Source organism: Hippocampus guttulatus, chromosome 14 (assembly GCF_054856545.1).
Source record: "Hippocampus guttulatus isolate MCC_2025c chromosome 14, RoL_Hgut_1.0, whole genome shotgun sequence".
Classification (NCBI taxonomy): Eukaryota; Metazoa; Chordata; class Actinopteri; order Syngnathiformes; family Syngnathidae; genus Hippocampus; species Hippocampus guttulatus.
Window position 1 is genome coordinate 17,287,281 of NC_141274.1, and position 15,812 is coordinate 17,303,092.

Genomic DNA, 15,812 nt, shown 5'->3' on the forward strand with positions numbered 1-15,812 from the left:
ATAAAGGTATTGGCCAACTCTTGTGTTTCATACAGTCATTTATGAGCCAGAAGCCTTTGTGACAAGGCGACAATTTCAAAAAGGGGTGACTCACAGGTCAGAGGCTGAAGCTTCAAATCGCAGCTCCGACCTGCCTGTGTGTTGTTTGCATGTTCTTCCGATGCCTTGTTGGGTTTTCACCAGGTACTCCAGTTTCCAACCCACATTCCAAAAACATACATGGTAGGTGAATTGAAGCATCTAAAAGAGTTCATAGTGTGAGTGCGAATGATTGTTTGTCGATACTGTAAGTTCCCTGCTGTTGACTCACGACCAGTTCAGCGTGTATCCCACCTCTTGCCCAAAGTCAACAGTGATCGGCTCCAGCATACCGCGACCACAGTGAGGATAAGCGGTCCAGAGAATGGATGAATTTAAAAGAATGTCAAGGTTTTTCATTCATTGCCAAGCACGTGTAAATTTGTGAACTGGAATCCAAACATTTATTGCCACCAACAAATATAATTGTCAAGTACGTTTTACAACGGGTAGACTTGGAAGAGCGTCTCACCCAGCTTCTCTGTGAATTTTAGATTTGTAAACCATTGTAATGACTAACAGATTCCTTTAGACGGCGGCATCACATCATTTAAGATTTGAGATCAATGCATCTTTTAATTCAAACACAAAGATTATGATGGTTGGAGGTGGCATTAAAGCAAACTATATTTGCATAAAGTCACGGTTCTGCTTGACATGTTTCTTTTCAGAAAAAGCTTCCTCTCTCCATTTTTTGGTCAGAAACCACTGATTTTGGTGAAACCAAGCCATGTTCTATTACTGAATCATGAAAAATAAGATAGAGACATGAAGCCGCTGAATTGCACTTATCGATTAGGATCGACGATTACAGTGCTGCAAATTGGTCAGATTGGCAAATATTCATCATCATCATCATTGCAATCCACTTATAGTAAGGCGTTTTTAGCCCAAAAAACGACCATGTATAGTAAGGCGTTTTTAGCCGAAAAAAGACCTCGGTCGTCGGGTCTTCAGGAATCACGCCATTTCCACCAACACGAAGATCATGGTGTATAAGTCTGTCGTCCTCCCGACCCTTCTCTATGGCGCCGAATGTTGGACCCTCTATCGGAGCAGCATCAAGAGGCTCGAGAGGTTCCACCAAGGACGACTCCGATCTCTCCTCAACGTTTCCTGGGAGGAGAGAGTGACTAATAATGAGATCCTCACCCGGGCTGGCCTCACGAGTATCGAGGCCATGATCACCCTGGCCCAACTGCGGTGGGCCGGCCACGTGCAGCGGATGAGCAACGACCGTCTCCCGAAGCAGCTCCTCTACGCGGAGTTGCTGGAGGGCACCCGTCCCCGCGGTGGCCCGAAAAGACGATTCAAAGACCAGCTAAAGGGTCATCTTCAGCGGTGCCAGATTCCCCCGGCACAGTGGACTGACCTGGCCGCGGATCGGGCGGCCTGGCGTGGGGCTGTGCGGGGCGGGGTCCGGGTCCTCGAGACTCGACGCGTCGCTGCGGAGGAGGACCGGCCAGCGCGGAGGAAGGAGAGGGCCCGGCAACCGCCCGGCCCCCCAACCCACTTCTGTAAATCATGCGGGCGGGGCTTTCGGGGAAGACTGGGCCTCCACAGTCATCGGAGACACAAGCACCAGGAGCCGTCGCCTTGTCCTGGGGGCCGCATTCCTCGATAACGAGGGCCTTCACCGACCGAGTAAGGCGTTTTTAGCCGAAAAAAACCCGACCATGTATAGTAAGCCGTTTTTAGCCGAAAAAAACGACCATGTATAGTAAGGCGTTTTTAGCCGGAAAAAAATGACCATGTATAGTAAGGCGTTTTTAGCCGAAAAAAACGACCATGTATAGTAAGGCGTTTTTAGCCGAAAAAAACGACCATGTATAGTAAGGCGTTTTTAGCCGAAAAAAACGATAATGTATAGTAAGGCATTTTTAGCCGAAAAAAACGACCATGTATAGTAAGGCGTTTTAAGCCGAAAAAAAAACGACCATGTATAGTAAGGCGTTCTTAGCCGAAAAAAACGATCATGTTTAGTAAGGCGTTTTAAGCTGAAAAAAAAAACGACCATGTATAGTAAGGCGTTTTTAGCCCAAAAAAACGACCATGTATATAAGGCGTTTTAAGCCGAAAAAAACGACCATGTATAGTAAGGCGTTTTTAGCCGAAAAAAACGACCATGTATAGTAAGGCGTTTTTAGCTGAAAAAAACGACCATGTATAGTAAGGCGTTTTTACCCGAAAAAACCGACCATGTATAGTAAGGCGTTTTTAGCTGAAAAAAACGACCATGTATAGGCGTTTTTAGCCCAAAAAAAGACCATGTATAGCAAGGCGTTTTTAGCCGAAAAAAACGACCATGTATAGTAAGGCGTTTTTAGCCCAAAAAACGACCATGTATAGTAAGGCGTTTTTAGCCCAAAAAACCGACCATTTATAGTAAGGCGTTTTTAGCCAAAAAAACCGATAATGTATAGTAAGGCATTTTTAGCCGAAAAAAACGACCATGTATAGTAAGGCGTTTTTAGCTGAAAAAAAATGACCATGTATATTAAGGCGTTTTTAGCCCAAAAAACGACCATGTATAGTAAGGCGTTTTTAGCTGAAAAAAACGACCATGTATAGGCGTTTTTAGCCCAAAAAAAGACCATGTATAGCAAGGCGTTTTTAGCCGAAAAAAACGACCATGTATATATAGTAAGGCGTTTTTAGCCGAAAAAAATGACCATGTATAGTAAGGCGTTTTTAGCCGAAAAAAAAGCATGTATAGCAAGGCGTTTTTAGCCGAAAAAAACGACCATGTATAGTAAGGCGTTTTTAGCCGAAAAAAACGACCATGTATAGTAAGGCGTTTTTAGCCGAAAAAAACGACCATGTATAGTAAGGCGTTTTTAGCTGAAAAAAACGACCATGTATAGTAAGGCGTTTTTAGCCGAAAAAACCGACCATGTATAGTAAGGCGTTTTTAGCCCAAAAAACCGACCATTTATAGTAAGGCGTTTTTAGCCGAAAAAACCGATAATGTATAGTAAGGCGTTTTTAGCTGAAAAAAAATGACCATGTATATTAAGGCGTTTTTAGCCCAAAAAACGACCATGTATAGTAAGGCGTTTTTAGCTGAAAAAAACGACCATGTATAGTAAGGCGTTTTTAGCCGAAAAAAACGACCATGTATAGTTAGGTGTTTTTAGCCCAAAAAACGACCATGTATAGTAAGGCGTTTTTAGCCGAAAAAACCGACCATGTATAGTAAGGCGTTTTTAGCCGACTAAAACGACCATGCACAGTAAGGTGTTTTAGCCCAAAAAACGACCATGTATAGTAAGGCGTTTTTAGCCGAAAAAAACGACCATGTATAGTACGGCGTTTTTACCCGAAAAAAACGACCATGTATAGTAAGGCGTTTTTAGCCGAAAAAAACGACCATGTATAGTAAGGCGTTTTTTAGCTGAAAAAAACGAACATGTATAGTAATAATATAATAATAATACATTTTATTTATAAGCGCCTTTCAAGACACCCAAGGACACTTTACAATCAGGAACAAAAACAATAAAACACAGAATGGGTTGAGCAGCGGCAGCCAGACGCGCCAGCGTTCACTCAACTCCGAAAGTCGGAAGAAACAACAGGGGAGGGAGAGGGGAAAAAAAACATGCTCGAACTATCCTAAGGCGTTTTAAGCCGAAAAAAACCCGACCATATATAGTAAGGCGTTTTTGGCAGAAAAAAAACGACCATGTATAGTAAGGCGTTTTAAGCCGAAAAAAAACGACCATGTATAGTAAGGCGTTTTTAGCTGAAAAAAACGACCATGTATAGTAAGGCGTTTTTAGCCGAAAAAAAACGACCATGTATAAGGCGTTTTTAGCCTAAAAAACCGACCATGTATAGTAAGGCGTTTTTAGCCGAAAAAAAACCGACCATGTACAGTAAGGCATTTTTAGCCGAAAAAAAGGACCATGTATAGTAAGGCGTTTTTAGCCGGAAAAAAAACGACCATGTATAGTAAGGCGTTTTTAGCCCAAAAAACGACCATGTATAGTAAGGCGTTTTTAGCTGAAAAAAACGACCATGTATAGTAAGGCGTTTTTAGCCGAAAAAAACAACCACGTATATATAGTAAGACGTTTTTAGCCAAAAAAAACGACCATGTATAGTGAGGCGTTTTTAGCCGAAAAAAAACGACCATGTATAGTAAGGCGTTTTTAGCCCAAAAAACGACCATGTATAGTAAGGCGTTTTTAGCCGAAAAAACCGACCATGTATAGTAAGGCGTTTTTAGCCGAATAAAACGACCATGCACAGTAAGGTGTTTTAGCCCAAAAAAAACGACCATGTATAGTAAGGCGTTTTTAGCCGAAAAAAACGACCATGTATAGTAAGGCGTTTTTAGCTGAAAAAAAAGACCATGTATAGTAAGGCATTTTTAGCTGAAAAAAACGACCATGTACAGTAAGGCGTTTTTAGCCGAAAAAAACAACCATGTATAGTAAGGCGTTTTTGGACGAAAAAAAAACGACCATGTATACTAAGGCGTTTTTAGCCGAAAAAAACGATCATGTTTAGTAAGGCGTTTTAAGCTGGAAAAAAAAACGACCATGTATAGTAAGGCGTTTTTAGCCAAAAAAAACGACCATGTATAGTAAGGCGTTTTTAGCTGAAAAAAAACGACCATGTATAGTACGGCGTTTTTACCCGAAAAAAACGACCATGTATAGTAAGGCGTTTTTAGCCGAAAAAAACGACCATGTATAGTAAGGCGTTTTTTAGCTGAAAAAAACGAACATGTATAGTATTAATATAATAATAATACATTTTATTTATAAGCGCCTTTCAAGACACCCAAGGACACTTTACAATCAGGAACAAAAACAATAAAACACAGAATGGGTTGAGCAGCGGCAGCCAGACACGCCAGCGTTCACTCAACTCCGAAAGTCGGAAGAAACAACAGGGGAGGGAGAGGGGAAAAAAAAACATGCTCGAACTATCCTAAGGCGTTTTAAGCCGAAAAAAACGACCATATATAGTAAGGCGTTTTTAGACGAAAAAAAACGACCATGTATAGTAAGGCGTTTTAAGCCGAAAAAAACAACCATGTATAGTAAGGCGTTTTTAGCCGAAAAAAACGACCATGTATAGTAAGGCGTTTTTAGCCCAAAAAACGACCATGTATAATAAGGCGTTTTTAGCTGAAAAAAACGACCATGTATAGTAAGGCGTTTTTAGCCGAAAAAAAGAACGACCATGTATAAGGCGTTTTTAGCCGAAAAAACCGACCATGTATAGTAAGGCGTTTTTAGCCGAAAAAAACGACCATGTACAGTAAGGCATTCTTAGCCGAAAAAAAGGACCATGTATAGTAAGGCGTTTTTAGCCGAAAAAAAACGACCATGTATAGTAAGGCGTTTTTAGCCCAAAAACGACCATGTATAGTAAGGCGTTTTTAGCTGAAAAAAACGACCATGTATAGTAAGGCGTTTTTAGCTGAAAAAAACGACCATGTATAGTAAGGCGTTTTTAGCCCAAAAAACGACCATGTATAGCAAGGCGTTTTTAGCCGAAAAAAACAACCATGTATATATAGTAAGACGTTTTTAGCCCAAAAAGAACGACCATGTATAGTAAGGCGTTTTTAGCCGAAAAAAACAACCATGTATATATAGTAAGACGTTTTTAGCCAAAAAAAAACTACCATGTATAGTAAGGCGTTTTTAGCCGAAAAAAACGACCATGTATAGTAAGGCGTTATTAGCCGAAAAAAAACGACCATGTATAGTAAGGCGTTTTTAGCCCAAAAAACGACCATGTATAGTAAGGCGTTTTTAGCCGAAAGAAACGACCATGTATAGTAAGGCGTTTTTAGCCGAAAAAAACCCGACCATGTTTAGTAAGGCGTTTTTAGCTGAAAAAAACGACATGTATAATAAGGCGTTTTTAGCCCAAAAAACGACCATGTATAGTAAGGCGTTTTTAGCCCAAAAAACGACCATGTATAGTAAGAAGTTTTTAGCCGAAATAAACGACCATGTATAGTAAGGCGTTTTTAGCCCAAAAAACGACTATGTATAGTAAGGCGTTTTTAGCCGAAAAAAAACGACCATGTATAGTAAGGCGTTTTTACCCCAAAAAACGACCATGTATAGTAAGGCGTTTTTAGCCGAAAAAAACGACCATGTATAGTAAGGCGTTTTTAGCCCAAAAAACGACCATGTATAGTAAGGCGTTTTTAGCCTAAATAAACGACCATGTATAGTAAGGCGTTTTTAGGCCAAAAAACGACCATGTATAGTAAGGCGTTATTAGCCGAAAAAAACGACCATGTATAGTAAGGCGTTTTTAGCCCAAAAAATGACCATGTATAGTAAGGCGTTTTTAGCCGAAAAAAACGACCATGTATAGTAAGGCGTTTTTAGCCGAAAAAAATGACCATGTATATATAGTAAGGCGTTTTTAGCCGAAAAAAACGACCATGTATAGTAAGGCGTTTTTAGCCGAAAAAAACAACCATGTATATATAGTAAGGCGTTTTTAGCCGAAAAAAACGACCATGTATAGTAAGGCGTTTTTAGCCGAAAAAAACGACCATGTATAGCAAGGCGTTTTTAGCCGAAAAAAACCACCATGTATAGTAAGGCGTTTTTAGCTGAAAAAAACAATCATGTATATATAGTAAGACGTTTTTAGCCAAAAAAAACGACCATGTATAGTAAGGCGTTTTTAGCCGAAAAAAACGACCATGTATAGTAAGGCGTTATTAGCCGGAAAAAACGACCATGTATAGTAAGGCGTTTTTAGCCCAAAAAACGACCATGTATAGTAAGGCGTTTTTAGCCGAAAAAAACGACCATGTATAGTAAGGCGTTTTTAGCCCAGAAAACGACCGTAAGACGTTTTTAGCCGAAAAAAACGACCATGTATAGTAAGGCGTTTTTAGCCGAAAAAAACGACCATGTATATATAGTAAGGCGTTTTTAGCCGGAAAAAAAACGACCATGTATAGTAAGGCGTTTTTAGCCGAAAAAAACGACCATGTATATATAGTAAGGCGTTTTTAGCCGAAAAAAACGACCATGTATATATAGTAAGGCGTTTTTAGCCGAAAAAAAACACGACCATGTATAGTAAGGCGTTTTTAGCCGAAAAAACCGACCATGTATAGTAAGGCGTTTTTAGCCGAAAAAAACGACCATGTATATTAAGGCGTTATTAGCCGGAAAAAAAACGACCATGTATAGTAAGGCGTTTTTAGCCCAAAAAACGACCATGTATATATAGTAAGGCGTTTTTAGCCGAAAAAAACGACCATGTATAGTAAGGCGTTTTTAGCCAAAAAAAACGACCATGTATATATAGTAAGGCGTTTTTAGCCGAAAAAAAACACGACCATGTATAGTAAGGCGTTTTTAGCCGAAAAAACCGACCATGTATAGTAAGGCGTTTTTAGCCGAAAAAAACGACCATGTATAGTAAGGCGTTTTTAGCCGAAAAAAACGACCATGTATAGTAAGGCGTTTTTAGCTGAAAAAAAAGACCATGTATAGTAAGGCGTTTTTAGCCGAAAAAACGACCATGTACAGTAAGGCGTTTTTAGCCGAAAAAAACGACCATGTATAGTAAGGCGTTTTTAGCTGAAAAAAAACGACCATGTATAGTACGGCGTTTTTACCCGAAAAAAACGACCATGTACAGTAAGGCGTTTTTAGCCGAAAAAAAAACGACCATGTATAGTAAGGCGTTTTTAGCCCAAAAAAACGACCATGTATAGTAAGGCGTTTTTAGCCGAAAAAAACGACCATGTATAGTAAGGCGTTTTTAGCTGAAAAAAAACGACCATGTATATATAGTAAGGCGTTTTTAGCCGAAAAAAACGACCATGTATAGTAAGGCGTTTTTAGCCGAAAAAAACGACCATGTATAGTAAGGCGTTTTTAGCTGAAAAAAAGACCATGTATAGTAAGGCGTTTTTAGCTGAAAAAAACGACCATGTATAGTAAGGCGTTTTTAGCTGAAAAAAAAGACCATGTACAGTAAGGCGTTTTTAGCCGAAAAAAACAACCATGTATAGTAAGGCGTTTTTTGACGAAAAAAAAAACGACCATGTATACTAAGGCGTTTTTAGCCGAAAAAAACGATCATGTTTAGTAAGGCGTTTTAAGCTGGAAAAAAAAACGACCATGTATAGTAAGGCGTTTTTAGCCAAAAAAAACGACCATGTATAGTAAGGCGTTTTTAGCTGAAAAAAACCCACCATGTATAGTACGGCGTTTTTACCCGAAAAAAACGACCATGTATAGTAAGGCGTTTTTAGCCGAAAAAAACGACCATGTATAGTAAGGCGTTTTTTAGCTGAAAAAAACGAACATGTATAGTATTAATATAATAATAATATATTTTATTTATAAGCGCCTTTCAAGACACCCAAGGACACTTTACAATCAGGAACAAAAACAATAAAACACAGAATGGGTTGAGCAGCGGCAGCCAGACGCGCCAGCGTTCACTCAACTCCGAAAGTCGGAAGAAACAACAGGGGAGGGAGAGGGGAAAAAAAAACATGCTCGAACTATCCTAAGGCGTTTTAAGCCGAAAAAAAAACGACCATATATAGTAAGGCGTTTTTAGACGAAAAAAAACGACCATGTATAGTAAGGCGTTTTAAGCCGAAAAAAACAACCATGTATAGTAAGGCGTTTTTAGCCGAAAAAAACGACCATGTATAGTAAGGCGTTTTTAGCCCAAAAAACGACCATGTATAATAAGGCGTTTTTAGCTGAAAAAAACGACCATGTATAGTAAGCCGTTTTTAGCCGAAAAAAAACGACCATGTATAAGGCGTTTTTAGCCTAAAAAACCGACCATGTATAGTAAGGCGTTTTTAGCCGAAAAAAACGACCATGTACAGTAAGGCATTTTTAGCCGAAAAAAAGGACCATGTATAGTAAGGCGTTTTTAGCCGAAAAAAACGACCATGTATAGTAAGGCGTTTTTAGCCCAAAAAACGACCATGTATAGTAAGGCGTTTTTAGCTGAAAAAAACGACCATGTATAGTAAGGCGTTTTTAGCTGAAAAAAAACGACCATGTATAGTAAGGCGTTTTAAGCCGAAAAAAACAACCATGTATAGTAAGGCGTTTTTAGCCGAAAAAAACGACCATGTATAGTAAGGCGTTTTTAGCCCAAAAAACGACCATGTATAATAAGGCGTTTTTAGCTGAAAAAAACGACCATGTATAGTAAGCCGTTTTTAGCCGAAAAAAAACGACCATGTATAAGGCGTTTTTAGCCTAAAAAACCGACCATGTATAGTAAGGCGTTTTTAGCCGAAAAAAACGACCATGTACAGTAAGGCATTTTTAGCCGAAAAAAAGGACCATGTATAGTAAGGCGTTTTTAGCCGAAAAAAACGAACATGTATAGTAAGGCGTTTTTAGCCCAAAAAACGACCATGTATAGTAAGGCGTTTTTAGCTGAAAAAAACGACCATGTATAGTAAGGCGTTTTTAGCTGAAAAAAAACGACCATGTATAGTAAGGCGTTTTTAGCCCAAAAAACGACCATGTATAGCAAGGCGTTTTTAGCCGAAAAAAACAACCATGTATATATAGTAAGACGTTTTTAGCCAAAAAAGAACGACCATGTATAGTAAGGCGTTTTTAGCCGAAAAAAACAACCATGTATATATAGTAAGACGTTTTTAGCCCAAAAAAACTACCATGTATAGTAAGGCGTTTTTAGCCGAAAAAAACGACCATGTATAGTAAGGCGTTATTAGCCGAAAAAAAACGACCATGTATAGTAAGGCGTTTTTAGCCCAAAAAACGACCATGTATAGTAAGGCGTTTTTAGCCGAAAAAAACGACCATGTATAGTAAGGCGTTTTTAGCCGAAAAAAACCCGACCATGTTTAGTAAGGCGTTTTTAGCTGAAAAAAACGACATGTATAATAAGGCGTTTTTAGCCCAAAAAACGACCATGTATAGTAAGGCGTTTTTAGCCCAAAAAACGACCATGTATAGTAAGGCGTTTTTAGCCGAAATAAACGACCATGTATAGTAAGGCGTTTTTAGCCCAAAAAACGACCATGTATAGTAAGGCGTTTTTAGCCGAAAAAAAACGACCATGTATAGTAAGGCGTTTTTAGCCCAAAAAACGACCATGTATAGTAAGGCGTTTTTAGCCGAAAAAAACGACCATGTATAGTAAGGCGTTTTTAGCCGAAAAAAACCCGACCATGTTTAGTAAGGCGTTTTTAGCTGAAAAAAACGACATGTATAATAAGGCGTTTTTAGCCCAAAAAACGACCATGTATAGTAAGGCGTTTTTAGTCCAAAAAACGACCATGTATAGTAAGGCATTTTTAGCCGAAATAAACGACCATGTATAGTAAAGCGTTTTTAGCCCAAAAAACGACCATGTATAGTAAGGCGTTTTTAGCCCAAAATACAACCATGTATATATAGTAAGACGTTTTTAGCCGAAAAAAACGACCATGTATAGTAAGGCGTTTTTAGGCCAAAAAACGACCATGTATAGTAAGGCGTTATTAGCCGAAAAAAACGACCATGTATAGTAAGGCGTTTTTAGCCCAAAAAATGACCATGTATAGTAAGGCGTTTTTAGCCGAAAAAAATGACCATGTATATATAGTAAGGCGTTTTTAGCCGAAAAAAACGACCATGTATAGTAAGGCGTTTTTAGCCGAAAAAAACGACCATGTATATATAGTAAGGCGTTTTTAGCCGAAAAAAAACGACCATGTATAGTAAGGCGTTTTTAGCCGAAAAAAACGACCATGTATAGTAAGGCGTTTTTAGCCGAAAAAAACCACCATGTATAGTAAGGCGTTTTTAGCTGAAAAAAACAATCATGTATATATAGTAAGACGTTTTTAGCCAAAAAAAACGACCATGTATAGTAAGGCGTTTTTAGCCGAAAAAAACGACCATGTATAGTAAGGCGTTTTTAGCCCAGAAAACGACCGTAAGACGTTTTTAGCCGGAAAAAACGACCATGTATAGTAAGGCGTTTTTAGCCGAAAAAAACGACCATGTATATATAGTAAGGCGTTTTTAGCCGGAAAAAAACGACCATGTATAGTAAGGCGTTTTTAGCCGAAAAAACCGACCATGTATAGTAAGGCGTTTTTAGCCGAAAAAACCGACCATGTATAGTAAGGCGTTTTTAGCCGAAAAAAACGACCATGTATAGTAAGGCGTTTTTAGCTGAAAAAAAAGACCATGTATAGTAAGGCGTTTTTAGCCGAAAAAAACGACCATGTACAGTAAGGCGTTTTTAGCCGAAAAAAACGACCATGTACAGTAAGGCGTTTTTAGCCCAAAAAATGACCATGTATAGTAAGGCGTTTTTAGCCGAAAAAAACGAACATGTATAGTAAGGCGTTTTTAGCCGAAAAAAATGACCATGTATATATAGTAAGGCGTTTTTAGCCGAAAAAAACGACCATGTATAGTAAGGCGTTTTTAGCTGAAAAAAACGACCATGTATATATAGTAAGGCGTTTTTAGCCGAAAAAAAACGACCATGTATAGTAAGGCGTTTTTAGCCGAAAAAAACGACCATGTATAGTAAGGCGTTTTTAGCCGAAAAAAACCACCATGTATAGTAAGGCGTTTTTAGCTGAAAAAAACAATCATGTATATATAGTAAGACATTTTTAGCCAAAAAAAAACGACCATGTATAGTAAGGCGTTTTTAGCCGAAAAAAACGACCCTGTATAGTAAGGCGTTATTAGCCGGAAAAAACGACCATGTATAGTAAGGCGTTTTTAGCCCAAAAAACGACCATGTATAGTAAGGCGTTTTTAGCCGAAAAAAACGACCATGTATAGTAAGGCGTTTTTAGCCGAAAAAAACGACCATGTATAGTAAGGCGTTTTTAGCCCAGAAAACGACCGTAAGACGTTTTTAGCCGAAAAAAACGACCATGTATAGTAAGGCGTTTTTAGCCGAAAAAAACGACCATGTATATATAGTAAGGCGTTTTTAGCCGAAAAAACCGACCATGTATAGTAAGGCGTTTTTAGCCGAAAAAACCGACCATGTATAGTAAGGCGTTTTTAGCCGAAAAAACCGACCATGTATAGTAAGGCGTTTTTAGCCGAAAAAAACGACCATGTATAGTAAGGCGTTTTTAGCTGAAAAAAAAGACCATGTATAGTAAGGCGTTTTTAGCCGAAAAAAACGACCATGTACAGTAAGGCGTTTTTAGCCGAAAAAAACAACCATGTATAGTAAGGCGTTTTTAGACGAAAAAAAACAACCATGTATACTAAGGCGTTTTTAGCCCAAAAAACGACCATGTATAGTAAGGCGTTTTTAGCCGAAAAAAAAAACGACCATGTATAGTAAGGCGTTTTTAGCCGAAAAAAACGACCATGTATAGTAAGGCGTTTTTAGCCGAAAAAAACGACCATGTATATTTAGTAAGGCGTTTTTAGCCGAAAAAACCGACCATGTATAGTAAGGCGTTTTTAGCTGAAAAAAAAGACCATGTATAGTAAGGCGTTTTTAGCCGAAAAAAACGACCATGTATAGCGTTTTTAGCCGAAAAAAAACGACCATGTATAGTAAGGCGTTTTTAGCCGAAAAAAACAACCATGTATAGTAAGGCGTTTTTAGCCGAAAAAAACAACCATGGCTAGTAAGGCGTTTTTAGCCCAAAAAACGACCATGTATAGTAAGGCGTTTTTAGCCGAAAAAACCATGTATAGTAAGGCGTTTTTAGCCGAAAAAAACGACCATGTGTAGTAAGGCGTTTTTAGCCCAAAAAACGACCATGTATAGTAAGGCGTTTTTAGCCGAAAAAAAAACGACCATGTATAGTAAGGCGTTTTTAGCCGAAAAAAACGACCATGTATAGTAAGGCGTTTTTAGCCTAAAAAAACGACCATTTATAGTAAGGCGTTTTTAGCCCAAAAAAACGACCATTTATAGTAAGGCGTTTTTAGCCCCAAAAAAAAAACGACAATGGAATAGTAAGGCGTTTTTAGCCGAAAAAAAAACCGACCATTTATAGTGAGGCGTTTTCAGCCCAAAAAACGACCATGTATATTTAGGCGTTTTTAGCCGAAAAAAACGACCATGTATAGTAAGGCGTTTTTAGCTTGACTGCTTCAATGCGGTGTGGCATGGAGGCAATCAGTCTGTGGCGCTGCTGAGGTGTTATGGAGGCCCAGGATGCTTCGATAGCGGCCTTAAGATCATCCAGAGTGTTGGGTGTGGTGTCTCTCAACTTCCTCTTCACAATATCCCACAGATTCTCTTTGGGGTTCAGGTTAGGAGAATTGGCAGGCCAATTGAGCACTGTTAATACCATTGTCACTAAACCATTTACCAGTGGTTTTGGCAGTGTGAGCAGGTGCCAGGTCGTGCTGAAGAATGAAATCCTCATCTCCATAAAGCTTTTCAGCCGATGGAAGCATTAAGTGCTCCAAAATCTCCCGATAGCAAGCTGCATTGACCCTGCCCTTGATAAAACACAGTGGACCAACACCACGAGCTGACATTGCACCCCAGACCATCACTGATTGTGGATACTTGACACTAGACTTCAGGAATTTTGGCATTTCCTTCTCCCCACTCTTCCTCCAGACTCTGGCACCTTGATTTCCGAATTATTTGCTTTCAACTGAAAAAGTACTTTGGACCACTGAGCAACAATCCAGTGCCGCTTCTGCCGCTCTTTCTGGTTCAAAATTGGCTTGACCCATTTCCTGCACATGCCTGTGCACGGTAGTTCTGGATGCTTCTACTCCAGACTCAGTCCACTGCTTCCACAGGTTCCCCAAGGTCTGGAATCCGCCCTTCTCTACAATCATCCTCGGTCCAATCACCTCTTCTGGTTTTCCTTCCCACAGAGTTGCCTTGATCCAGCACTCTGGGAACAGCCTATTCGCTCAGAGATTTCTTTCTGTGTCTTACCCTCTTGTTTGAGGGTGTCATTGGTGGCCTTCTGGACAGCAGTCAGGCCGGCAGTCTTACCCATGACAGGGTTCCCACTCTTCCACTTTATTTTTATTTATGGACCTTTTAAAGACTTTTGAAGGCTAATTTAGCCATTTTTAACGACTTTTTCTCCATTCAGCAGGGCAATTAGCTAACCCTTTATTTAACATACTTTGTCAAATTGGCCCGAAGTGATCACATGATCATCATCGGAACTGATCGGAGATGGCAGGAAAAGCAGAGTGGCAACCAGGAAGGCATGTAGCCCGACAGCAGGGTTTGAGGGGAAGGGCACCAGGCGCATTTTCTGACAAAACTATTACTTGGAAGGGTGGGGAAAATGACAAACAAATGAAATGAACACCATAGGTTAATTTTTAAGGATTTTTATTGATTTGAGAAGCTTTCCCTGAAAATTAAGAACATAAATTTACAAATTTTTATGGATTTTTATGAACTTTAAGGACCCGTGGGAACCCTGCATGATTGCAGTTTTAAGTCATGAACCAAGCTGGGAGGTTTTAAAAGCCTCAGGAATCATTTGCAGGTGTTTAGAGTTAACTCGTTGATTCAGTTGATTAGGTTAATAGCTCCTTTAGAGTACCTTTTCATGATATGCAATTTTTTTGAAAAAGGAATTTTTGGTTTTTCCTTTTTTTGCCAAAATCAAAACAATAAAAGGCGTGAACTGCTTCAGTTGTGTGTAATGAATCTAAAATATATGATAATATAATAATGTTTTTCAGTACATTATAGAAAATAATGAACTTTATCACAAGATGCAATTTTTTTTGAGAAGGACCTGTATATTAGAGTGAAAGATTTTCTTTGCAATAGAGAGACCAGTGGAAAGTGGAATGTAGTGGTCCAAACATTCAGAAAGATTTTCAGAGACTGGGTGACAGGCCCATGTGGCATGCGTGTCGTTGTTGATCTGTCCTTGTGCACATTGTGAACAAAAGTTTGCATCTACTAATCTGATTTGAACTCATTCAGTGCAAGCCACTTTCAGACCCTTTATTTCCCTTCCACGTGAAAAAAAAAAAGCAAATAAATAAATACTTTAAGATGTACGGTACCTGGGAATGAGTGCTTGGATTCTTAAAAAACATGAAAAAACGTCTTTTGCATTGTAACATTTTATCCTGGGTGATGTGATACCTGTTAATAGTTTTATCGTGTATTAACTGTAGATTTGTGTTAGTAGTCAAAGAAAAAATATTGATGGGGGTGGGTGATTCCATTTGTTGCCAATTTTGAAAGTAAACCGCGTTGCCGGCCATCTTCCGAGCCACTTATCCTTAAAAGGGTCGCGGGCCTATCCCAGCTGTCATCAGGCAGGAGGTGGGGAACACCCAGAATTGGTTTCCAGCCAATTGCAGGGCACATATAGACCAACAGCCATTCGCGCTCACACTCACACCGAAGGACAATTTAGAGCAGACATATCCAGCTCCAGGCCTGGAGAGCCACTGTCCTGCCTGTTTTCCAGCTCTCCCGCTTGCAACACACCTGATTCAGATGATCAGCCAGCTCTGAAGCAGCATTAGAACGATCTTGATGATTTGAATCAGGTGTGTTCTCCTGGGAGAGCTGGAAAACAGGTAGGACAGCGGCCCTTGAGGACCGACTTTGGATATCCCTGATTTAGAGCCTTCCATTCGCCTGCCACGCATGTTTTTGGAATGTGGGAGGAAACCAGAGTACCCGGAGAAAACCCGTGCAGGCACTTGGAGAACATGCAAACTCCATCAAGGAAGGCTGGAACCGAAATCGAACCCTGCACTTCTGCACTGTGAGCCCGACACGCGAACCAG